At 39.2% G+C, this 27,276-nt stretch overlaps 1 protein-coding gene across 6 annotated transcripts in view; it reads left to right on the top strand.

Annotated features, from left to right (window-relative positions):
* LOC149240743 (uncharacterized) overlaps window positions 1-27,276 on the top strand; it is an 80,678-nt gene that overhangs the window by 29,049 nt on the left and 24,353 nt on the right. The gene's annotated exons all lie outside the window — the stretch shown is intronic.

Below are 27,276 nucleotides of genomic sequence, written 5' to 3'. Positions count from 1 at the left end.
CAAATTAGCCCTTAATTAATGCAGTTGTCCTCCAAGGGAAGGCTGTCCCCTTCGCTATAAATTTGGGCAGCCTTCTAGCCCTTAATAATGGCTCTACCCTCCTCTCATTACAATGGTATCCTACAACTCTTAGAACAGGCTTGCGACAACCTTTCTAGAGGACTGTTCCATCCTCTACGAGCCCTCAAACAACTCCCTTTCTCCTCGGCCTTCTAGCAAGATACTTGGCCTCCTTTCATCCCTTCAGTCTTCTTGAAATGGCTTCAGAACAACCCTATTTCACCCACGCTGAATTGCCTCTTCTTGCTGCGGCCCTAAGCTTCAAACTTCGGCCTTTCTCCCTACAAGAGCACCCAAACAACCTCTCTTTCCCATGCTGTCTAGGGCAGCCTCTTTCTTGGCTGCGTAGAGGCCAACATATAGGCTAGGGCTTCTTCTTGATAGCTTAGATACTAGGGTTGTCCTCCTTGTAGCGTTAGGGCTTCTCACTTCACTACGTCTTCTAGATTAGGGCAACGTTCTTCTTCTTGACTACGGTTAGGGCAGCCTCAATCCTCCAACGTCTAGGGCTTCCACTCCTAGATTTCTCTTCCACTAAAACCCAAGACAAGTGGAGAGAAATCAAGACAGAAGTGTATAGAAATGACTATCACGCCATCTCCTTTTATACTAAAACATTGAGCACATGTGGGGTATATTTGGTTGTTGGCCAACCTTGACGAATTTTCTTATAACACAAATAAATTCATAACTCCATGAATACTTATCAGAATTGTATGATCTTTAGATCAATCCTACACCTCTCAATGAGAGGGATCCAAGAAAAATATCAGCTGCCATAAATAAGATGACCCACATGGAGTTTGGCCTTAGTTGCCAATTTTAACACAATGTTTCTTCCAAAAGTATGACATACCCTACCTAAAATATAGCAAACCCTAGAAACAATTCAAACAAATATAGATATACAAGGCATTTAACAATTGTCATAATTCATATGTTAGACTTCCTGCCAGGGTTTCATACAAATCCTAGATTTCATACAAGAGAATTAATCAATCAAAACCAATCGCAACTTAGTCATCAACATGACCAACTTCCACTAGGGTTAGTTGCAGACCCTAGATTTTCCAATCAAACATCAATACCAACTAAACCTCAGATTTCAACAATCTTACACAAATCTCAAATTATCACATTGTCATCATACATCAAAGATTTTCACTTCTACTAAGGTTTAACTTCAAAACCCTAGAATTTCACAAATACTATCATCCTAGAGAAACAAACTTTGACTAGGGCTTAGTTTCAAACCCTAGGATTCATGATCACCGATTAATAGGTCAACTCATACATCTAAGACTTCATCATCATGCATAGCCATTTCATATTATGTTTTAGTCAAACCCAACTTCACAAATATCAATAAGAGTTAGACATACAACAAACTTGATTAGACTACACATTCCAAGGAAATCATTTCTAAGACATTATAAGGGTATTGCTTACACATTCCACCAAACCCTAATGAGTTAGGGTTTCAATATAAGAACATAGCAAACCCAAAATTACCAATACTTCAAAGGTTCGGGATTTTAGACTTTATCATTCAACCCTAACAAGTTAGGTTTTCCTGATCATACCAAAATCCCAAACATGTCATCATCAATAAAAACTTCAAATAGCATACCCTTAGGTTAGGGTTTCAGACATTCGCATTAACATACCCTTAGGTTACAGTTTTCTAGAGAACCTATCTAGGGTTCTATAAAATTAATTAAGAATATGAGTGGGGTAGATTTATCAAGTGATGAATCACCCAAAATAAGAATCATTATGATTCAATATAGCTAGACATAACAATGTTAGTAATAGATTGTCAAATGAATAAACATTTAAAGAAATCAATGTTTTGTAGTTTAAGGCATACCTTTGTTTCTTGACAAACCTTATCTTGGGTGGCTCTCTTCCATACTCCTTGAGGATATAGCAAATGTTTTCCTAATCAAGACAATAGAGGGAGAATGGTTATAACCAGTGTTGTTAAAATCGCGATAAAATCGCGATTTTATCGGAAAATCGCGATTTTTTCATCTTGCCGATCAAATCGCGATTTTTATACGAAAAAATCGCCTACTTTTTTTTTGCCGATTTTTACTGAAAAAATCGCGCTTTTTTCAAAAAATCGCGATTTTTTCGAAAAAAGCGCGATTTTTAACGAAAAAATCGTGGGGGATCAGGACAGCATAGTTTTATAACTTTTTTTGGGTTTTTTCATGCAATGTTTTTTGAAAGAAACAAATAATTTTTGAGTGGGGTAGCTTAATGATCAAGTCTAGGCCCTAGTATGGATATGCTATTCATGGTAATGTTAAATTCTTAAAGTAAAAGTGACATTCTCCTTAATCTTCATTTTCATCCTTTTACTTAAATTTTTAACATTACCATGAAATGACTCAGGATGTTTGAGAGTGGTTCCAGCCTCATTGGATTTCATATGGAGAAAGTAGAATTTTAGATTTCATTTAAAATCCAGCAGACTTATCAGTTTTTCAGGATTTCAGGATTGGGAGATTGTAATGTTTCCAGGTGACACCACCTGCCCGGGCTACCCCTGCCACCAGTAGAGGACGTGGTCTACCTCCTATAGCTCCTACTTCTAGTTCTTCAACGTCTAGATCACATCAGACTCCACTGCCATTTCCACCTGCACGGGCACCAGCATCTACATCTAGAGGGAAAGGGAACGCTGTGGCATTTTCTCGCAAGAGGGGCAGAGGAAATCAATAGGATTAGACTTTCATTTTATTGTATATGACATTATGACATGATGAGATACATTATCATATTTTTTGTTGATATTTTGAGGCTGAGTTGGGACTTACTATTCAGGACATGATTCAATGTTATGTGTGATTTTAGCGCTAGAAATGATATTAAACATCTTATATATTAGTTTTTTTATCATATTTATGTGTCAATGTATTTATTTTATGTTGTAGATGGTTTAGATATTAAAAAAATTGAAAAAAAATGAAAAAAATGAATATTTTTGTGCCAAACGATTTTTTCCCGCTTTTTTTCCGATTTTTTCCCGATTTTAACGATTTTTTCCGCTTTTTTCCCGGCGCCGATTAAATCCCGATCGCGATGTGTGCAACACTGGTTATAACTTATTAGTATTAATATAATCAAAACTTAAATAAGTACATGAAACCAAAAACTGAAAGGAATGAGATACTTAGCTTTGGGAGATGTTGGGGGCTCCCTCCAAAGCTTGAGGGATACCTATGAACTTATAAAAACAAAAGAAAAATGTCTTTTCCAAAAACATGTTAAATACCTATAAATTCTATAACATCAGAAATATAAAATAATATATCTAAGACTACAAGCAAAGAACTTAGTAGTGTAAGTCCCTTTTGTCAGATACTTCGGGTTTGGATTTCTTTAGATCTTTTTCTTCAACAATGTTAGCATGATCTCTATCTCTCTTCTTATTCTTTGGATTGTTGGGACAATCACTCCTGTAGTGACCCTTCTTATGACATTGATATCATTCTACTTTGGACATGTCTACTTTCTTCCTTGGTCCTTTTGATTTCTTTCCTTTGTGTTGAGTAGTGTAGGCATTTGAAACTCCTTTAGGATTGGCAACTAGTGAGATCCTTAATTCTTCTTGACTGCAGGCAGTCCATAGTTCTTCAAAAGTGGGAGCTTCCTTCCAACTGTCAAGTCCTGCAACAAATGTGCCCCAAGTAGGTGGCAATCCTAACAGAGTAGTGATCACGAGTTCTTCTTCCAAGACTTGTAGTTAGAGGCTTCTTCAAGTTTGTTCTCTCCCTTGATTGTGTTAGACATTGTCTTTGAAGATAGTAGACTTCTTCCCTTGAATAATCCTTTTGAATGATTCCTTGATCAAGTGCTTGACACTGCCTTTTCCCTCTTTCTTCACCAAAGCTCTGATGCCATGTTAGAAAATCAGAAAGGCAGAAAGATTTTCTTATACAATATAATTACTTGTGATGTTTTTTACTTCTTATTAATTTCATTATCTCTTCTTTCTTTTAGTTCATGAAGCAATTACCAAAGCAAAAGCACATAAAACAATGGACACTAGATATAGGCTCACAACCAGGGCAAAACCCCTCTCTAGGGGAAAACCTAGTCAGTAATTCTTCCTTCAATATTTTTTTGGAGATATTCCAAGACTCTAGACCTTGACACAAACTTTCCTCCACACCAAGTCAACCTTCCTTTTCTCTTGCAGATGATCCTACTTGACCTGGCAGCAACAACAATAGTAGCAACACTTTCTTCAACCCAACAACTTCGACCTTGCTTTGGAGACTTCAATCTTCACTGAAAGACTTCGATCTTCACATAGGAACTTTGATCTTGGCCCAATACAACTTCCTGAGGCAGCAACACCCAACACCAGCAACTTCGACCTATACTTTGATTTGGCAGCAACAACACACAACAACTGGCTACGACATCAACAAGAGAACTTAGATGTTCCAAATCGGGGCACAAGAGAGAGAGATAGAAGCACCCAAATTTTGATTTTCCTCTTTTCCCTCTCCTAGATCAAACTTGCACTTCCTTTTCCTACTCCTATTTCGCACTTTTTCCAGCTTCAATAGATATCAAACTTGCTTGTGAGAGTGTCCTTCAAATGGAATTCGAACTGCTTCATTTATAGTCCTTTGGTTAGGTCGAATAACCCTCTTTGAGGCCGACTTGATCATCTTAAGGCCAACTTGGTGTGGAGACAACATAATTCATACTTGACTCAATACCTAACCTTTTTACATGATACAAAAGCCCAAAAAGGGTCTCTTTAAAAGTACAATGACTCTATTAACTCAGAATAAATCCAATAAGTCCTCAATGGGGACTTTGACCTAAAACACGATGACCCAAGCATGAAACCCATGCTTTAATAAGTCGTATATATATGTGTGTGTTTTGACAAGTACTAATAAGATGACTCAAATATACTAAATGAAGACTGAACCTAGTTACATTTTCCAACATAGGACACGGAGGACACATACATACAAGTATTTGACATGAGACACGACGACCTTGGAAACAGCACACGGGGGATACACACTATATATATATATATATATATATATATATATATATGTTAAAAAAATATTGAAATATAGTGACATTTCCTTTATTTTTCATTTTCATCCTTTTACTTAAATTTTTAACATTACCATGAAATGACTTAGGATGTTTGAGAGTGGTTTCGACCTCATTGGATTTCATATGGAGAAACTAGAATTTTAGAGTTCACTCAAAATTCAACAGACTTAATGGTTTTCAGGATTTCATGGTTTGGGGGTTTGCAATGTTTCCATTTGATTCTATCATGCATGAGGGTATGAGATTGGTGTTTGATCAAGAGCATGAAGCCCTTTAAGAACCTTGATGTTGGTGGCATTGATTTTTGAACTTTGTTGATGTTGGTGGTATTGATTGTTGAACTCCTCTACCATGGCCTTAACAAAAATCTACCCTTCACTCAAAAGAAAATAATTGGTTAGGGATGCTAAGCTTTTTCTACCACATTATAAGGCCGAGGAGATGAACCCTTCACTCAATCCAAAATCACTAGTTAGGCATATTAAACTTTTTCAATATCTATCATATTATAAGGTTGAGCAATCCAAGTCTGAATACTTTGAGCGAGGTGATGTTTATGTATCCCTTGCTGATGATCCCATTTTTAGTAGCGCGAAATCAATGATGAGTTTCATGAGTGATCATGTTGATCAATGATTTGTAGTTTTGATGTCTATTTCTGTTGCTACTACTACCACTACTGCTAAGGTTGCAGAGGAGTTTTAGGAGTCCTCAAACACTCAGCCAGATTATTTATGTAGCTCATGTTGATGATCCCTTGTCTAGTAGTGGTGATGAGTTTGATCATGATGAGGAGTGATCATGTTGATCACTGATATGTAGACTTGTAGTAGGCCAGTGACCCCATAGCTTATAACATTGTTTTTGGACTCTAGAGGCCATTTAGAGCCTCATTGATTATGTATTTTGTTGTTGATATGTATTGCACTCGATGCCAATTTGATATATTCACCTTTACTTGGTATATAAATGAGCAAACTTTGCATATTTGATCTCTATTGTTTTGGAATCATGGTTTTAAATCGTAAAAATAGTTTTTTTCATTAAAAACTAATTATTTAATGTATTGTTTTAATGACCGATGCATTGAGATCTGACCAACCCTGGTTTGAGCGGTTCTGGATTGATACCCAGTTTGATAGGTGGACCGGTTCCGCTTTTTAAAACTATGGTTCATTGTTCATGATATTAGCAATTGTTCAAGCACATAAGAAACTAGAAATTTAGAAATATCATGATTGATAAAATAAAACTAGAAATTTAGAAGTAGAACTTCGATATTAAAACCATAAATTGCAGATTTTTTATTAAGTCATCAAAATGAACATGTATTACATAGATATCGAGGGAATGCCACTGGAAAATACAAAATAGGTTAGATACAAAATAGGTAGGAATATCATAGCTCGACATTAGTACTGGTCATGACTCACTAGCCGCGACCCTATCAATAGTCCAAGTCCTCCTCCGTGTCATAATCACCATCACTACCACTGCCATTTGATTCTGCTCCATCCCCCTCCTCTATGCCCCATCAAAGATCTGCTGCTGTATTTGTTGGCGTGGAGGAGGAACACGATTATGTAGCGTCCATATCTATGTGAAAGTTCTCCCACAAAATCCTCCTTTTGCTTACTAATTGATAATAGTTGCACACTCAACATTATTCCTCTAACGAACATACACAAAATTGACAGGAAAAATGAAAAAAATCAAGACGTGATGCTTTTTACTTTGGGATTTTAGTGGGACATGCGTCCTAAAATTGGGACACGTTAGGGCATGTGTCTGACACAACCCAAACACATGTCTTGATTGCTAACATTGAAAAATGTGTCATACACGTTTTATGGGTTGTGTCATGTTTGACACATTAGATACGAGACACGGGACCCCTAAGGGGCATGTCTTGTGACTTAGGCGAAGGCATAATTGTAGCTTGTTTAGGCACCATACCAACCAGTAAAGGATCCACATTCAATATGAAGCCTATATCTAGAAAGAAACATCTTGTATTCGACCCTCCTAAGGTTGTGAATTACCACAATATGATGACTAGACCCTATGCAAAGGTAAACTAAGTAATTATGGGATAGATTCTGTGATATCAGTGACCTTGCCAAGAGTGACACTGTGACATTGTTCAATGCCAATAGTCTGAGCCAACATCTAGTTTCCTTAGGCTGCGACTAGCCATAAGCGGAGGAATCAAGCCCAACTGCAACTCGAGAATATGTTCGTGAAGGTCTCCTGAAGCCAACAACCATAGTCCCAAAGCTGCGGGTTATCTCCAAGACCATTCGAATCCTGTGTGTCAGGCCATGCAGTAACTCTCCAAAGGCAGAAAAACTGATTCGTATTTTATTCCATAGGTAACCCATTGTTATATACAATAGGGAGTGATTGTTCAGTTCATCTCCCAATGGCTGTTCACCTTCCCAATTTATTTATTTACATAAAATTCCCAATCATGAAGATTAGGTGTCAACATTCCCCCCCTTAATCTGAAGGGATGTTGGTGAGTTCAAGCATCATTCTGAATTGTTCAAGCTTTTCCCTTCCAAGTGCTTTGGTGAAGATGTCTGCAATTTGCTCATTTGTGGAACAATGACGGAGATGGATTGTTTTGGCCTCAACATGATGTCGAATCAAATGATATTTAGTATTGATATGCTTTGTTCGATCATGGAACTTTGGGTTCTTGGCCAACTTTATTGCAGAGGTGTTATCAATCATGAGTGGAGTTGATTGTACTTGTTTTACCTGCAAATCTTCAAGAATTTTCCTGAGCCACACAATTTCTTTCGTTGCTTCAGCTGCTGCCACGTATTTTGATTCTGTTGTGGAATCTGCTGGAACTGATTGTTTGCGTGATCTCCAAGAGACAACTCCTGATACAAGACTCATAGTATATCCTAAAGTAGATACCCCAGTTTCTTTGTCTCTATCAAAGTCTGAATCAAAGTATCCAATCAAGCTGAAGTCGTCCACCTGTGTATACTTGATTCCAAGGTCTTGAGTTCCCTTCAAGTACCTTAGAACTCTTTTTGCAGCAGACCAATGTCCCTCACAAGGCTTTTGCATGAACCTGGAGAGGATTCCAACAGTAAATGAAATGTCTGGTCTGGTAGTAGTGAGGTAGATGAGACTTCCTACAAGTTGTCTATACTTTGTTGCATGCTCAAATTCCTTTCCTTCAATAGATGTGAGCTTTAAGTTTTGTTCCATTGGAGTAGAAAGAGGATTGCACTCTGTCATGCCAAATCTGTTTAACAAATCTCCAATGTATTTCTTTTGAGAAAGAAATATGGCTTTTGGATGTTGGGTTACTTCAATGCCAAGATAGTAATGAACATAGCCCAAATCAGTGATTTCAAAACTTTTCCCCAATTCCTTCTTTATGGATGCAATGTAGCTTTCATTGTTCCCTATCATTAAAAGATCATCTACATATACCACAAGATACACAACTGTTTTGCCAACTTTCTTGACAAATAAAGTTGCATCATCAAGATCAAAATGATTGAAGTTGAGTTTCAGAAGATGCTCAGTTAGTTTTTCATACCAGGCTCGCGGTGCTTGTTTGAGGCCATACAAGGACTTCACAAGTTTGCATACTTTATGTTCATGTCCTTTCACAGCAAATCCTTCAGGCTGGGACATAAAAACATTCTCTTTTAGATCTCCATTCAAGAAGACAGTTTCTACATCCATTTGATGGACTTTCCAACCGTTCTGAGCTGCTAGTGGAAAGAGTGTCCGGATGGTGGCCCATTTTGCTGTGGGGGCAAAAGTTTCCTCATAATCGACCCCTTCCTTCTGTGCAAAACCTTTTGCCACAAGCCTAGCTTTGTGCTTGTCAAGTGAGCCATCAGCTTTGTACTTGTTCTTGTAGACCCACTTGCAGCCAATTGGTTTGGTTCCAAATGGAGGATCAACCAGCTTCCAAGTGCCATTCTTTATGAGAGCATCATACTCCTTTTGCATCGCTTCTTTCCATTCATCATGAGAAGCAACTTCTTTGAAGGAAGTTGGTTCAAAATCTGTAGACAAGTTCAATTCACAATCATAAGTAACATCCATATCAACAGGTGAATTAGAGTCATCTACATCACCTCCATTTTGTCGGTTTGAATTTCTGGTTCCTGTTTTTCCAATTTCATCAGGATGAACACTTTCAAGTGTCTTTGTCAGCCACTTTGGGGGACCTTTCTGAGATGGCCCAGGCTGCTCTGTTGATTGAGTTGGGACTGAATCAAGATTGAGTCTCCCAATTCTATCAATTACATCACTTAAAGCATCATCCATTGTTGGAGTTTCATGCAGGGGAGATTGTTCTTCAGAAGAAGATTCCACATGTTGATCTAGTATAGGAATCCCCCCTTCAAGATGTGGAATCTGATTATCAAATTCTTGAAATGATTTCGTTTTTGCGAATCTATCCAAGCGATCAAGTTGCCGCTCAACAACATTGTCAGATTTGGATGATTCAAGAAAAATTACATCTCTAGATACAACAAACTTTTTATTTACTTCATCATAGAGACGATATGCTTTGGAGGTGTTTGAATACCCCAGGATGATACACTTACGACTTCTAGCACCAAGTTTGTTTCTATGTACCTTTGGTATCAAAGCATAACAGGTGGAACCAAAGACCCTGAGATGTTTTACCGAAGGAACATGTCCATACCACAATTCATAAGGAGTCTTGTTTATTATAGCATTAGATGGACATCTATTCTTTATATATGCAGCACATAGAACAACATCAGCCCAAAACATTATCTTTACATTTTTGAAGAAAAGCATGGATCGTACCATATCCAAGATTGTTCTATTCATTCTTTCAGCGACACCATTCTGTTGGGGATTATAAGGCACAGTTGTTTGATGTTTGATCCCATGTTGGCGAAGATAGTTTTCAAATTCATTTGATGTATATTCTTTTCCATTATCAGTGCGAATAGACCCAATATGAGATTGTGCATCGTTTTCAATCCATTTATGAAAATTCTTGAATGTTTGAAAGGCATCAGATTTGTTCTTCAATAAATAAACCCAACACATTCTGGTGTAATCATCAATAAATGTCATGATATATTTATTTCCATTTGCAGAAGGAACAGGCATTGGACCACATAAATCTGAATGAATGAGTTCAAGCTTCCTATGTGCTCTTGAATGTGAATCATGAAAAGACTGTTTGCTATGCTTTCCTAGAATGCAAGCATCACATTGCTTATGTTTCCTAGGAATTGTAGGCAAACCATCAACACCATTTTTCTTCAATAAGCGGAGACTGTCATAGTTTAAATGTCCAAATCTAGCATGCCATAATAAACTTGATGGAAGTGTACCTTCTTCATGATGAGAAATATATGAGAAATGTTATGTATGAGCAGAGGTTCCTTGCAGTTTGAGAAGTCTTTCTTCTTCTATTCCCCTCATGACAAGTGAGTGGTCAGATGTTTTTCTTACCTCAAGCTTGCCATCAAACATATGAATGGAGTGACCTTGCTGGCGGATGTGCACCAAGGACAACAAGTTTCTCTTGAGCTGTGGGAGATATAGAACATGATCCAGAAGAAAGTCTGGAAGACCAGGCAGTTTAAGCTTGATTGTGCCAAGCCCCGATGGCTTGATTTTTGACTGATCTGCAAAGTATACTACTCGAACAACATTGTCAGTGAAATCTTCAAAAAAATATTTTCTATAAGTCATATGACAGGTTGCTCCTGAATCAAGCAACCAATCATTTTTCGAAGAAGCAAGTGAAGCATTAAACAAATCTTCATTTACTCCAATGTTACATTGTGCCTCAGTATAGTGAGCGGATTCAAGTGCTTTACCTTTGTCTGTATCATCAGTTTTACCTTTCTGCTGGTTTCTTTTCTGCTCAATTTTGTCCCATGGTAGCTTGCATGTAGAAGCATCATGTGATCCATTTCGTTTGCAGCGAATGCAATGCAGATCTGCCTTTTCTCCTTGAGAATGTCTGCCCCCCCTGCCTCTGAAGTATCTTCCTCTTCCTCTTCGTCCACCTCTTCCTCTTGTAGAATCTTGAGCAGGATGCTTTTCTTTATGAGCAAGGCAAACAATCTCTTCAGAAGATTCATGGACTGTCTTCTTTCCAAAGGCTTTCTCTCTTTCAGCAAACTTTTTCACAAGAGAGTCAAAGGTTATATCTTTAAGATTTCCATTTGCTTGTAAAGACTCAAGATAATTGGAGTAAGTAGGATAGAGTGCCTTGAGAAAAGCAATAAGAGGGATATCCAGCTCAACCTTAGTGGATTTGATATCATGCATTATAGATTTTACTTCAGATGCAAGAGCAAGAGGATCATTATTTTTCAGTTCAAGAGTGAAGAGTTTAATCATGAGCTGAACAACTTCAAGTGCAGAATGTGAGTCATAGAGTTCTTTCAGCTTTTGTAAAGCTTCAAAGGCAGTTGAATATGATGAAATATGGCGACTTACTTCTTCATTTACAGATGCTGCGATTAATGCATAGGCTTTACTGTTCTTGTTTTCCCAAATGACGAGCTCTTTGTCTGATGTAGGCTGCACTGGGTCATTGTCTGCTTCTCCGACACACACTCCTTTCCACAACTCATTGAAGATGAGGGTGTGTTTTATCATCCGAGACCATTCAGGATAGTTCTCCTTGCCAGTGAGAACTATTCCTACCATAGAGATGATTGAATGCATTCTGTAAAAAATACTTCTGCTGATAATAAAAAAAACTTCTGCTGATAAAAAACTTTTGCTGATAAAAAACTTATGCTGATAAAAAACTTATGCTGATAAAAAGCTTTTACTGATAAAAAACTTATGCTGATAAAAAGCTTCTGCTGATAAAAAAAAAACTTATGCTGATAAAAAGCTTCTGCTGATAAAAAAACTTCTGCTGATACAAAGACTTCTACTGATGTACAGTGAAATTGTACTCAGATATATTAAAAAACAGAGGTATTATTTATTTTGTCGTGGTATATGGGAAGGTGTATATGGAGGAGGCTTAACGTATATGGGCAATTTGGTGAACCGAGTTATATGAAGGCCTTAATGTTAAATCCAGCTTTTGCACTGGTTTCAATAAAAATCACCCCAAATTCCCGAGATTTTGCATCACCTTCTTCAATTGAGACTTGCCTTTTGTCAACGAGATCTGTTTTGTTTCCAACAAGCACAATAATCACATCACTACCTCGCTCTGTGCGTACTTCTTCAATCCATCTCGCAGTGTTGAGGAATGACTGTCGGATTGCAACATCATAAACAACGACAGCAACAGAAGAGTCTCGAATGTAACTTGGGATAAGACTACGGAATCGCTCCTGGCCTGCAGTATCGCTCCAGGTTGGAGAAGCAAGGCTGAGGCCAAACCTATGCTCTAAGTCTTCCACTTTCAGCCAAAGAACACCCAACCGGAGTATGATCTTACCCGGATGTGGATGAAGACCCACGTTGAAGAAGCGCCTTCCCACTGGGTAAGGCTGAGAGCCACAATTCTCTGATCTGACAGAAGAAACGGAACAAACGCCTGAAAGAGAGTAAAATAATGTAATAGCTGAGATATACCAAACAGCGCCTCCAGCTTCAATGCATCAACATTCAATCCTTCATAATATTTCATGCAGATATGGAGGCCAGCAGCGTGGAGAGAGCAGCGTATGGAGGTAGCAGCATAGAGAGAGAAACGTATGGAGGCCAGTAGCGTGTGGACTATGTCAGAGGAGTCATGGGAGGTTACAAAAATTGGTAGAAAATGCAGGACAAACTGACAAATTTCTGAGGAAATGACAGAAGGGAGTTACAATGGCAGATAGAAGCCAAAAATGGTGCTGGCTCTGATACCATGTCAGGCCAGGCAGTAACTCTCCAAAGGCAGAAAAACTGATTCGTATTTTATTCCATAGGTAACCCATTGTTATATACAATAGGGAGTGATTGTTCAGTTCATCTCCCGATGACTGTTCACCTTCCCAATTTATTTATTTACATAAAATTCCCAATCATGAAGATTAGGTGTCAACACTGTGCAATGAGTTTAGGGTGATATAGTAGATGATAAATTGATACAACATAATTAGTATAACATTGTTATAGTACTGATTTACAAATTGCTAAATACTGCATATCAACACTGTATTGGGGAATTATTGATTGGATACACTCGTTGAACTGGGCAAACAAAAACCTAAGTTGTTGTGCCTAAATTATTGGTTGGATACACTCATTGTATTGGGCAGTTAGCCCTAAGGTGTTGTGCTTTGATTGAAGTATTATATTGCTGTGGAGATCCTATATTCATGTCTACATAAGAGATATTTACTATTGTAAGGAAGTATATTGTTGTTTCATAATCCTTCTGCTATATTTGGAAACAAGAAAAAAACCTAGTCAAGTAGAGCCCTAAGGGTAAAATTTCCTTAGGATATTATAGTGGTATTAGCGCTGCGCATCTTGCCAACTTGTGAGGATATGAGCCTTGTATGCTTCCAACAAATACAAGCAATGTTACAATAAGAAGACCGAGCATCACCCTCCGCGTAGCTATGGGGGATAGGGAAGAACGAGGAGGACCAAATCTCAATAATCTCTTACATGTGCTAATTCATGGGCAAACAAAATAACTAATTTGCTAGTGCAAGGGAAACAATAGATGGCCTAGGGACAACAACAAATGATGTAGCTCATGCAACCCATAAGTAATATTGGTAATAATGACTAATGGTTTTAATGTTGGTATAACAGGACCAAGACTGAAGGGAGAAACAACCATAATCTTGTTCCCATCAATACTTTTGCATAGTCTAATGCCAGGGCAACCAATGGAAGTAACCATAGACCCTTACTTCCTCGAGTTTTGGATAGTCAACTAACTGCAATCCAAGAAGTAACAAAGCAGGATGGACTCTTTAATGAGTAATTTCAGGAGTATGTAGCATTAGAAGAAAATACTCAAGCAACCATATCGTTCTAATAATACAACATCAAATGCAAAAATAGACCCATGGAACAATGAAATCAGGATTTGATGTGCAAGGTAGGAAAGCTTACGCATCTCCTCCTTTGATGGATCATCTAAATGCTTAGCAAGAGATTGGGTACAAAAGTTGGACACCTATTTCTGACTTAATCCCATGCGGGAAGTGGGCACTATCTGATTTGCCACATTGCACTTGCAAGGGGAGGCATAAGAATGGTGGTACCATGAACTGGTCATCTTGGGGCACTCCAACATAACCTCTTATGTGGACTTCACCCAAAGGTTGCTAGAACATTTTTATCGGAAGGATCCTGATATACACCTTAGAGAAATGGCACAACTCAAACAAAGCAGATCACTAGAGGCTTACATCGCAAAGTTCGAACGGATAACAATCATGGTGACAAACATATCCGAACAAAGGTTAATTATTATTTTCACAGAAGGGTTAGCCGAACCCCTACATGGCTGGGTCAAGCCCTTCAGGACCACTACCTTGCAAGAGACCATCACGAAGACTCAAGATATGGGAGTTGCAACACCAAAAGTGAAAACTCCACCCATACCACAAATCTCTTTGATGGAGGAGGACATGAAGACATCTTAGAAGGATGAGACCAAGAAGGATTGTTTGGATGAAGAAACTTGAAATAATCTTAGAAGGAAGAAGCTATATTTCACTTGCAAAGAGGCATGGGAACCTGGTCACCGATGTTTGGGAAAGGAAAAAATTCACTACATTGAGGTAGTGTCCGATAGTGACAATGAAAATGATACAACATGGGCATCAAGCAAGGAGCCTAGCATTTCTGAAGAAGCACCATCCCTGGAAGAGGCTAAGGGAGATAAGCAACCACATTTGAGAATTGAAGGTGGTAGCATTGCCACTCTCTCAGGAGGCCCTAAATCTCACACCTTCAAAATCAAGGGTGTTATATGAGGACAACAAATCATAGCATTTATTGATTTTGGAGCAACTTACAACTTCATTGATGCAGTCATGGTGGTAAAGAGAGGCTTCCCTGCCCAAGAATTTGAAGGTTTCAAAGTGAGGGCAATTGATAGATATCATATGATATGCACACAGGTAGTTCCGCGTTTGAGCATCACATTAGACAAGTATACACTTACTAATGATTTTTATGTGATAGAATTGGCAAATACTAATGTGGTGCTGGGACTACACTGGTTGTACTCATTAGGGAGATTTGCCCTAAATCTCACACCTTCAAAATCAAGGGTGTTATATGAGGACAACGAATCATAGCATTTATTGATTTTGGAGAAACTTACAACTTCATTGATGCAGTCATGGTGGTAAAGAGAGGCTTCCCTACCCAAGAATTTGAAGGTTTCAAAGTGAGGGCAGTTGATAGATATCATATGACATGCACACAGGTAGTTCCGCGTTTGAGCATCACATTAGACAAGTATACACTTACTAATGATTTTTATGTGATAGAATTGGCAAATACTAATGTGGTGCTGGGACTACAATGGTTGTACTCATTAGGGAGATTTGCCCTAAATCTCACACCTTCAAAATCAAGGGTGTTATATGAGGACAACGAATCATAGAATTTATTGATTTTGGAGCAACTTACAACTTCATTGATGTAGTCATGGTGGTAAAGAGAGGCTTCCCTACCCAAGAATTTGAAGGTTTCAAAGTGAGGGCAGTTGATAGATATCATATGACATGCACACAGGTAGTTCCGCGTTTGAGCATCACATTAGACAAGTATACACTTACTAATGATTTTTATTTGATAGAATTGGCAAATACTAATGTGGTGCTGGGACTACAATGGTTGTACTCATTAGGGAGATTTGCAATGAACTACTAAGTGATGGAAATGGAATTCTGAGACCCAAATGGAAGCAAGGTAGTACTAAGAGGCATGACCAATGGTGGCCCCCGAGTTGTAACAACTAAGCAAATGAGGTCATACCTAGGCAGGGCAGAGTAATGTGCATGGGGCAGCTTGTAGGAATGCAAGTTCCAGATCGCCAAATAGCAGCTTACAAATTTATGAGCTGGAATGCAAAGAGGATGTTGAACATGACATATGCACATTCTTGAGAGATTGGAGAGCCCACCTCTTAGTAGAGTACTCCAAAAATAAGTTTGCCTGCGAATTGTTGGACGGACTCATCCATGATGATAGGTACAAGGTAGAAGATGAGATCATCTTCTATGAAGATCAGATATATTTTGTCCCTGAATCTACACTTAGGGAAAAGCTCATTAGAACTACACATGACAAACTAGCTGAAGTCACATTGGAGCTTCACCCTCAAATCAGGGATTGCACAAATATGGAACAGACAGTTGGCAAAAATAGGTCAAAGACTGGTGACAAAGATCCCAAAGAAAATCTGATCGCAGCAGCAAATTCTCTTGAATTTGATGGCAGTCTTATAAAGGGAGGGAATATAAAACATACTGGTTGTAAGAAGCATCATAAAAAGCATGGAAAAAGGTATGTGGCAACATAAATAAATAGGGAAAATGTTGTTTTATGTAAGAGCCATTGTTTACAGAATTTAGTAGCGAAGGCTGTTGATTTTCTAGGAGGGCCTCATGCCCTTGAACTATGTGCCAAATTTTGTTATGGGATTGATGTTGTACTCAATGTCTACAATTTTGCTGCAATTTGCGGTGCTTCAAATTATCTTGGGATAACATATGCTATGGAGGAGAAAGATTTGGTCCATAAGAATGAGAAGCTTTTCATCTCAGGAAACAAAAATGAAAACAATTCGCCTACAAGTGATGTGAAGACATCAATAAAATTATCTCCAACAAAGATAATTTTAGAACTATGGAAGATTGCTGCTACACTAGGAGAAGTAAAATTTACTTAAGCAGTGGCACTTAACTGTTTTTTTTTTACCTATGATCTAGTAAGTGGGAGCTGTAGGAAATATTGGGGGGGTGAATCAATATTTCTTTTTTCGACTATTGTTTTGCCAGTTAAAACATATATATACAGAACACAAGATGAACAACAAGAATAAATGCTTTTGTTAATATAAACTGTGCAGTAAAATAGATACAATATATAAGTGGTTGCAATCAGTTGCCAGGCACCAACTTGGACTTTGTGAGGCTCCAACCTCCAGAGCTCCAACTCTATTTCGCCAAGGCACCAATCTTGGACTTAGGAGCACCAACTCCCAAGGACTTCTATCCTTCTTACTTCTGAGGCATCAACCCCAAGGACTCCTATTCCTCTTACTTCTGAGGCATCAACCCCAAGGACTCCTATCATTCTTACTTCTGAGGCAACAGCCCCAAGGACTCCAATCCTACTTACTTCTGAGGCAACAACTCCAAGGACTCCAATCCTACTTACTTTTGGGGCAGCAACCCGAAGGACTCCAATCCTACTTACCTGGGGCACCAGCCCCAAAGGTTCTGACCCAATCTTGTCAAGGCACATTTGATAGTAATGTTCTGCTCTCAGAACTCTTCTCTACTGAGTTCTGTCTGTTCATAGCTTCACTGTAGTCTCCATGATACAACATTAATGACAACTAATCCTCTTATGAAGGAGTCTCCAATAACCTTCATGACCTCAAATAATGTCTCCATACAGCTTTAGTGAGTCCACTGTCAGCTGCACTAAGCTCTGCATAAGAACCAACTTTCTGTTCCAAGCCTCTGTTCTATCAGTCACAGTAAATGCTTCAGGCGTGACTGCTTCTCAATGTTCTATGCTATTTCAATCTCTTACTTCCCAGAAATATATTCACATATGCTTCATTGCCAGTGCTTGCTACTGCTCCCTTCAAACGGTGTCAGATAAAACTCTATTTATTTGCAACACAGAATTGTTCTTCAGAATGCATTTTGTACCTGATTAATTCATTGCTGGTCCTTCGTCCTCCTTCTGTCCTGCTAGACCTTCAGCTTCCTTCTGTTCAGCTGGACCTACGACTTCCTTCTGCTCAGTTGGACCTACGACTTCCTCCTTTCTTCCGGTTCGCCAACCCCACTACATCAAAACAATTCTCTGTTATAACACCCGATATACTTGACCTTTTGATTTCTCCTTGCTCGCTTGAGCTTCCGCTTCCTCAACGCTCGTTTGACTTTTTGGCTTCCCTCCTCGGTTGCTGTAGTTTCCTCTGTGCTTGCTTGCTTCTTCGGCTTCCCGATCCTTTGGTTGCTTTAGCTTCCTCTGCCTATTCGAATTAACCAATGCTTCACAGGACACATTCAAGAGGAAGAGGGGCCAAATTACAATAGAAATGATGCTTATTAAAAAGTATCAGAGAGGTTCTTTTTTTTTCAAGTTCACGAGTCGTGAACTATTATTTCTTCGTAATATAGATGCTCGAGATCAATCCACTAAATGAAGCGTATCAACTCATATATATATATATATATATATATATATATATGACTTTTGCAAATCACCAAAGGACACGTTCCTTGGGAGGAGGGGCCGACTTATGAGTTTTTCTCATTTAAAATATATAACTCGGAGAGTCTTTCATTATAGACTTATTGTTCACGAAACCCATATAAACGCAGTATATCCATATGGCGGTACCACATGCCACGCCATCCTTTTATCGCAATTGTCACTTTCGGAGGTTCTTCTATAAGTTGAGCCTAAAACATTGCCGAAGGCCGATACCAGATGCAATATTATATTAAATTGTTTATAATAGGTCCGTCGGGTCCACATCTCTATCACAATCGGCGGGTTAACACATAACATGGCCAATTCCCCTTCTGCCGATGGGACGGATGCGACATGATATTAAATCGTAATTAATATACCCGTTGGGTCCGCAGCCTTATCGCAATCGGCGCTTTCATGTGGCAAGGCTTTATAGCTTGTGATATAGCGACGGACGCGATATTACAATAGGCGCGATATAATAGGACCATCGGGTCCGCAATTGTATATCGCAATCGGCTGTTTCAATGTGGCATTCCGTTAAGACTTATGATATTGCGGATGCGATATTTCAATAGGCGGTTTATAATGAAGCCGCGGGTCCGCATGTATTATCGCAATCAGAGGTTTCGGGGATGACAACCCTTCATAACTTGCGATGCGGTATTCCTTAGCAATCCTCCACCATTGATCTCTTCAGATCTAATGGTCCCGACTTAACCCGGTTAACATTGAACGCAGATACACAGAGTCATGACTCTCCGCTCTTTGCTTCTCGCTCCTATGGCTTACGATATGTTAACTCCTCTTATATTTCTTCGATATTTCATGCGATATTACTGTTAACTCCTCTGTTAACACTGTTTATGCTCCTCTGCTGTTTTCCTCCTTACTCCTTTGATACCGCTATTTATGCTCCTCCACTGCGTGTTCCTCTTTGTTTCTCGTGGCTTCTAATGACCTCTTTGGTAGCTCTGCTCTGATAGCTCTTATGGCTTCCGATATTCTCTCCAATGGCTTGACTGTCTTGCCTTTCCTCTGGTTTCCCCTCATGGCTTCTTGCTCCTCTGATGCGCTGCTCCGATAGCTCTGATTCTTTGATGGCTCTTGATGGACTCTTCCTTCAATATCTCATGATATGGCTCCTCTGTTAACTGCTCTTCCGTTGGCTTCTTCTTGGCTGCTCTTGTTCTGAGCTTTCAATGAGCTCTTTTGATGGTTTCCAATGTCTTTCCAATGGCTTCCCTGATGGCTTTGCTCCTGTTTCTTCATGGATTTTCTCTGCTTCCCCTTGGCTTCATATCATCATCTAGTATCTAGAATATTGCCATATTGACATCAATGACAACCTAGGTCAACAATCTCCCCCTTTGTTATTGATGGCAATATTCTTCTTCTCTCCCCCTTTGACATCAATGGCAAAGGAGTGCTCTGAGACTCCCCCTATCAAACTGCTTCTATTCTTTATGAATGGTAGATCTTCATGGGTCTGTTACACCCCCTGTCATATTGCTCTCATTTTTACTCAAGATAGAAGGATTGATGCTTTATCATCAATTAGCACATTATTCCCTCTTCATGTCTCAGAACTACTTTATCATGGCTTCAACAATGCTTAATGATGCTCTACTTCAATGCTTTCAATCAGATTGCAAGTAGCCATACACCAAGTGTCCAAGTCCAGGCTTCCATGCTTCAATCCATATTGCCGTCTCCATAGGTAGAATTGAGAGACCTTCATAGTCCGAATCGCCACTGAGATTATCTTTCTTGCTGTCTTTCTTCAGATTTGAGTTCCTTTGTGTCCCTGTGCTTCTCCTTAAGTCACTGCCATCTAGTATTCAACATCATTTCATTTGGATGAAATGGTGAGAGGTTGTGCCACACTGTTGCTATCTTTTCTAAGTGATCTGTATCGGCTTAAGTTATATTTGACTGCAGAACATTGTCCTTTCTATGAGCCATCTTTCCTTGTGTTCTTGTACATATCTTTGCATGTTATGTCTGCTGCAGATTTAGATATCCAATTTGTGAATGTTTTTTAAAATACAATTGCTGATTTGCATCTACATGCAATGCTTCAGTTTTGTTATACACTGCCAGCTGCTCTTACTTCAAACTCTATTCCAGATGTATCTATTTGTTTGAAGATTGCCTCTATTAGTGTCCAGATTTTCCCTGTTCTCGCATTAAATCCCTGAGTTAAGACAACCATAGATGTTTGCCCTATTTCTTGAGTATTAGATGCCCTTCTCTGTTGTTCCAAATACTACTTAGAGATTAAGTGGAAAGCATAGTTAACAACAGTCCAAAGAGTGGTTACAGGATCATATTCTTCAATGGAGTACCCCTGAGAAATGATCTTTATCATAGAATGGTTGTTAATATGGCTCAATCAAGGATTTCATAGGGACCTTTTCACTAATAGCGTCTGCAATAATGATCAAGAATCACAGGCTCCCCCTAACTGTATGCATCATTCCTTTTGGCAAAGTCTTCCCATCAAATGCTTAGATTGTCAAAATTCAAGCCAATGACATATGCTGTTGGCTGGAGAGTTCAAGGGACTTTCGGATTGTATTTGCTTCCTTCTCCATATTTGTGTAACTTTCTTCTTTTGCATGGTTCTAGCTTGTGTAAGAGCCTAAGTTAAGTTACAATCACGTGCCATGTGACCAATGCTATGACACTTTAAGCATTCTACATTGTTCATGAATAAGAATTCATGATTTCTTCCTACAAAATTGTTTCTTGGAGATTGTTGGGGACCATAATATCTATCTCTATGAGATGGTTGGGGACCAATATATCTATCTCTATGAGATGGTTGGGGAACATAACATCTATCTTTATGATATGCTTTACAGTCTTTTGGCATGTGACCAAAGTTTGTACAAGAATAACAATAACCAAAAAATGAACTTTGGTACCTTGGGAGATGGAGCTTTCCTTGATGTACTTCTGAAGCCTTTCTGCCTTGAGATCCTTTGATGATAACCATTGCCTCTCGCATCTTCGACATCATCTACATTTCTTCTTGGAGCAGGATTTCTTCTTGGAACAAGATTTCTTCAATTGTAGCCTTGATTTTTCTCCTTGCCTTTGCTGGAACTGGGAGCATGACCATTTCTTTCTGGCTTCTTCACATCCCTTTTGTTTGAAGCATTATAATTCTTGTTTCAGGATACATCTGCATACCTGAGACCTGATTTATGAAATGGACATCTGTGATAGCTGAACATGTCATCCAAGGCTTGAGAGCTCTTCAAGATTTTGTTCATCCCTTCAACCTTTGTTCTGAGGAAGAAAATCTCTTCTTCCAATCTTTCACACTCGTTATTCTTCTTAGCAAGTTGTTTCCCAGTTTCTTCCTTGATATGAGTAGCTTGATCTTCTTCTATTTTAAGGGAGATGATATTTGACTTCATTTTGAAGATTTCTTCATTCTTTACTTGACTGCTCTCCATTTCTTCCTTGATCCTTGCGGATTTACATGTTTCAGCCTTGAGAGGCTTAATGCTAGATTTTAATTTGAAGATTTCTTCATCCTTTGCTTTCAGTTGACAGATCATGGTGTTTCTTTCCTTTCCTGCTTCATCAACTTGTCCTGCTATGGCTTCCAATGCTTCCATGGTCTCTTCAGCTCCTTGTGCTTGTTTCCTTGCTTCTTGTAGTTGAGACTTGAGAGAGGAGACCTCTACCTTGTACTGACCAATCTCTTCTTCAAGTTTGTTCAAGCTCTTGTGCCTTTGTTCAAGTTGACTTGACAAGGTATCTTCCTGATTCTTTGCTTTATTCAACTCATTTGTCAGGGATATGACTTCTTCATGAAGCTTTCTTTTACTTTGATGAAATTCCTTCTTAAGCTTGGCAAGCTCTTCATTCCTTTCTTGTACTTGAAGCTTGATGAGGTCAACTTTCTTCCTTGTTTGATCTTGGTCACCAATTAGTGCTATCTTCTTAATCCTCATTTTCCTTTTTCAAATTGTTAATGTCTTCCATGGCAGTGATAAGTTGAGCGAGGAGTTCTTCTACAAAATCTTTTTCATTCTCTTCATCTTTTAGGGCTGCTTTGGTCTTGATGACATCATTCTCATGTTTAGCTTCTATGATGGGTTCTGGATTTCCTTCTTGATTTCTATCATCTTCTTGATTGATGGTCATGGTCAATGCCCCTTTGGAGTGAAGGTCATGAAGTTTGTCCCATATACCCTTTGCTGATGAATATTTTCCTAGATTGTTCTTTACAGAATCAAGTAGCCCATTCAAGATTGCCTTCATTGCTTTTGCATTGTACTCCTTGGATTCTCTATCCATCCTGCTATCATCAATCACTGATTTCCAGATTTCAATGCCTTGAGTCTGTAAGAAATTCCTCATTTTTGCGACCCATATATTAAAGTTCCCATTGAGCCTTGGAGCCTCCTCAAATTGATTGCCTTCTATTTTAGCAGTAGAGGGAGACATATCCTTAGGAGGATTGGAAATTTTCTTCCTTCACTTCGCCATTTGTGTTCTAAAGATCAACCTTCAAGCTGTTAAGCTTTGAGTGAAGGTACTAGCTCTGATACCAATTGTTGGAAATGTTGAGGGGGGGTGAATCAATATTTCTTTTTCCGACTATTGTTTTACCAGTTAAAACATATATATATAGAACACAAGATGAACAACAAGAATAAATGCTTTTATTAATATAAACTGTGCAGTAAAATAGATACAATATATAAAGTGGTTGCAATCAGTTGCCAAGCACCAACTTGGACTTTGTGAGGCTCCAACCTCCAGAGCTCCAACTCTATTTCGCCAAGGCACCAATCTTGGACTTAGGAGCACCAACTCCCAAGGGCTTCTATCCTTCTTACTTTTGAGGCATCAACCCCAAGGACTCCTATCCCTCTTACTTCTGAGGCATCAACGCCAAGGACTCCTATCCTTCTTACTTCTGAGGCAATAGCCCCAAGGACTCCAATCCTACTTACTTCTGGGGCACCAGCCCCAAAGGTTTTGACCCAATCTTATCAAGGCACATTTGATAGTAATGTTCTGCTCTCAGAACTCTTCTCTACTGAGTTCTGTTTGTTCATAGCTTCATTGTAGTCTCCATGATACAACATTAATGACAACTCATCCTCTTATGAAGGAGTGTTTACAACTCTTTATACTGCCCACATAGAGTCTCCAATAGCCTTCATGACCTCAGATAATGTATCCAAACAACTTTAGTGAGTCCACTGTTAGCTTCACTAAACTCTGCATAAGAACCAACTTTCTGTTCCAAGCCTCTATTCTATTAGTCACAGTAAATGCTTCAGACGTGACTACTTCTCAATGTTCTCTGCTATTTCAATCTCTTACTTCCCAGAAATATATTCACATATGCTTCACTGCCAGTGCTTGCTACCGCTCCCTTCAAACGGTGTCAGATAAAACTTTATTTATTTGCAACATAGAATTGTTTTTCAGAATGCATTTTGTACCTGATTAATTCATTGTTGGTCCTTCGTCCTCCTCCTGTCCTCTTGGACCTTCGGCTTCCTTCTGTTTAGCTGGACCTACGACTTCCTTCTGCTCAGCTAGACCTACGGCTTCCTCCTTTCTTCCGGTTCGCCAACCCCACTACATCAAAACAATTCTCTGTTATAACACCTGATATGCCTGACCTTTGGCTTTCTCCTTGCTCGCTTGAGCTTCCGCTTCCTCAACGCTCGTTCGACCTTTTGGCTTCCCTCCTCGGTCGCTGTAGTTTCCTCTACGCTCGCTTGCTTCTTTGGCTTCCTGATCCTTTGGTCGCTTTAGCTTCCTCTGCCTATTCGAATTAACCAATGCTTCACAGGACACATTCAAGAGGAAGAGGGGCCGAATTACAATAGAAATGATGCTTATTAAAAAATATCAGAGAGTTTTTTTTTTTTTTTGGTTGCAAGTTCACGAGTCGTGAACTATTATTTCTTTGTAATATAGATGCCCAAGATCAATCCACTAAATGAAGCGTCTCAGCTCATATATATACATATATGAATTTTGCAAATCACCAAAGGACACGTTCCTTGGGAGGAGGGGCTGACTTAATGAGTTTTTCTCATTTAAAATATATAACTCGGAGAGTCTTTCATTTTCTTTCATTATAGACTTATTGCTCATGGAACCCATATAAATGCGGTATACCCATATGGCGGTCCCACATGCCACGTCATTCTTTTATCGCAATTGCCACTTTCGGAGGTTCTTTTATAAGTTGAGCCTAAAACATTGCCGATGGCCGAAGGCCGATACTAGATGCGATATTATGTTAAACTGTTTATAATAGGTCCGTCGGGTCCACAACTCTATTGTAATCGGCAGGTTAACACGTAACATGGCCAATTCCCCTTTTGCTGATGGGACGGATGCGACATGATATTAAATCGTAATTAATATACCTGTCAGGTCTGCAGCCTTATCGCAATCGGCACTTTCATGTGGCAAGGCTTTACGGCGTGCGATATAGCTACGGACGCGATATAATAGGACTATCAGGTCCGCAATTGTATATCGCAATCCGCTGTTTCAATGTGGTATTCTGTTAAGACTTATGATATTGCCTATGCGATATTTCAATAGGCGATTTATAATGAAGCCACGGGTCTGCATGTATAATCGCAATCAGAGGTTTCAGGGATGACAACCCTTCATAACTTGCAATGTGGTATTCCTTAGCAATCCTCCACTGTTGATCTCTTCAAATCTAACGGTCCCGACTTAACCCGGTTAACATTGAACGTGGATACAGTTTACACAGAGTCATGACTCTCCGCTCTTTGCTTCTCGCTCCTATGGCTTACGATATGTTAACTCCTCTTATATTTCTTCGATATTTCATGCAATATTACTGTTAACTCCTCCATTAACACTGTTTATGCTCCTCCGCTGTTTTTCTCCTTACTCCTTTGATATCGCTGTTTATGCTCCTCCGCTGCGTGTTCCTCTTTGTTTCTCGTGGCTTCTAATGACCTCTTTGGTAGCTCTGCTCTGATAGCTCCTATGACTTCCGATATTCTCTCCAATGGCTTGACTGTCTTGGCTTTCCTTTGGTTTCTCCTCATGGCTTCTTGCTCCTCCGATGCGCTGCTCCGATAGCTCTGATTCTTTGATGGCTCCCGATGGACTCTTCCTCCGATATCTCATGATATGGCTCCTCTGTTAACTGCTCTTCCGCTGGCTTCTCCTTGGCTGCTCCTGTTCTGAGCTTTCAATGAGCTCTTCCGATGGTTTCCAATGTCTTTCCAATGGCTTCCTTGATGGCTTTGCTCCTGTTTCTTCATGGATCTGCTCTGCTTCCCCTTGGCTTCATATCATCATCTAGTATCTAGAATATTGCCATATTGACATCAATGACAACCCAGGTCAACAGGAGCAACAACTATTGCATGATGTTCCCCACTAGCATTATGGTTATTGTTCTGCTAGAAGAAAAAGGGGGTGTTGGTTTGTTTGAAATGGCAGCTGTGAGGATTGAAGGAAGTTTTTCATTTTTGGAGGTTGAAGAGAAAATTATGTTGAATTTTGTAGCTATGGTTGTTCTGTATATTGTACAATTTGTACTTGTAAAGATAAAATATAAATTTATTTGTGATGAAAGAAAAAATATATTTAGGATGCTCTTCATGGCCTTTTCAAAAGTGGGAAATTGAATTTTTAAATTCGTAATTTAGACACCACAAGATGTAAAGTCGGCCTACATGTGATCAAGTCGGCTCTGCCCCAATAGACATCCAATTAAACCCCTTCCAGTGCATATAAATAAGTGATTTGTCCTCCCTCCAAAGGCATCTTTTGATTCACACACAAGACATATAGATCTCCAATTTCAAGCGAAGGAGGACAAGACTAGAAGGCCAAACAGAAGAGGAGAAGCCAGCCAAATAAGTGAAGAAGAAGTCCGAGATTTCTATGACATAGAAGAGGAGAAGCCAACCGAATTGCAGGTCCGAATTTCTTCTCTGACAGTCTGAAATTCCTGTGGTATAATCTCTGTGAGAAGGCTGAGTTCCCTTTGGCATAATCTCTGTGAGAAGGGCCGAGTTCCTTGTGGTAAATCTTTGTGAAAGGGCCAAGTTCCCTGTGGTGATTTCTCTGTGAAAAATGGTGAAATATCTATGGTTACTCTCTGTGCAAAGAGGTCGAAATTTCAGTGACTACTATCTGTGGAAAAGGGTCAAATCTTTGCTGTTAAGACAGAATTTTAGATCTATGTTGTAGATCCCTTTACCAAGGTGGCTAAGGAAGATTATAAGGGTTTTTGGTGGACAGTCTTGCTGACCTTGACTGAGCTGGTCAAAGAGGATTTTTGTGGACAAGTGAAGGAGGCTGGACTTGGCATCTCGTGGATGTGTTGTGGAAAGCATCTTGCTATGCTGGTAAGTGTGACCTTGACCTTGTCTTTGATGTATCTCCTATTGAACTGAATATTTCTCTAAGAAGAAGGTTGCTAGGCTTTTCCCCAAGTGGGTTTTCCCTGGGTAAACATTGTGTCTCTCTTGTGCATTGTGATCTGAAATTTTTGCGAAGACTTTGGCATTGGAGGCCAAGGTAGAGTCATCCCTAATAAGAATTAGATCATCCACAAACTGTATTTGGGTTAGTGATTGAAGCTTGAGTATTAGAAGTGGTCAGTCCATGTGACCAGTTGCCTAAGCTCCTTTTGCTGATTCTGTTCCTCTTTTTGTT

The sequence above is a fragment of the Pinus tabuliformis genome, chromosome 8 (genome assembly GCF_031772625.1).
Source record: "Pinus tabuliformis cultivar Carrire ecotype Pingquan chromosome 8, CPIR1, whole genome shotgun sequence".
NCBI classification, from domain to species: Eukaryota; Viridiplantae; Streptophyta; class Pinopsida; order Pinales; family Pinaceae; genus Pinus; species Pinus tabuliformis.
The sequence above is the reverse complement of the archived record's forward strand: the minus strand, read 5'-3'. Positions and strand labels throughout refer to the sequence as shown.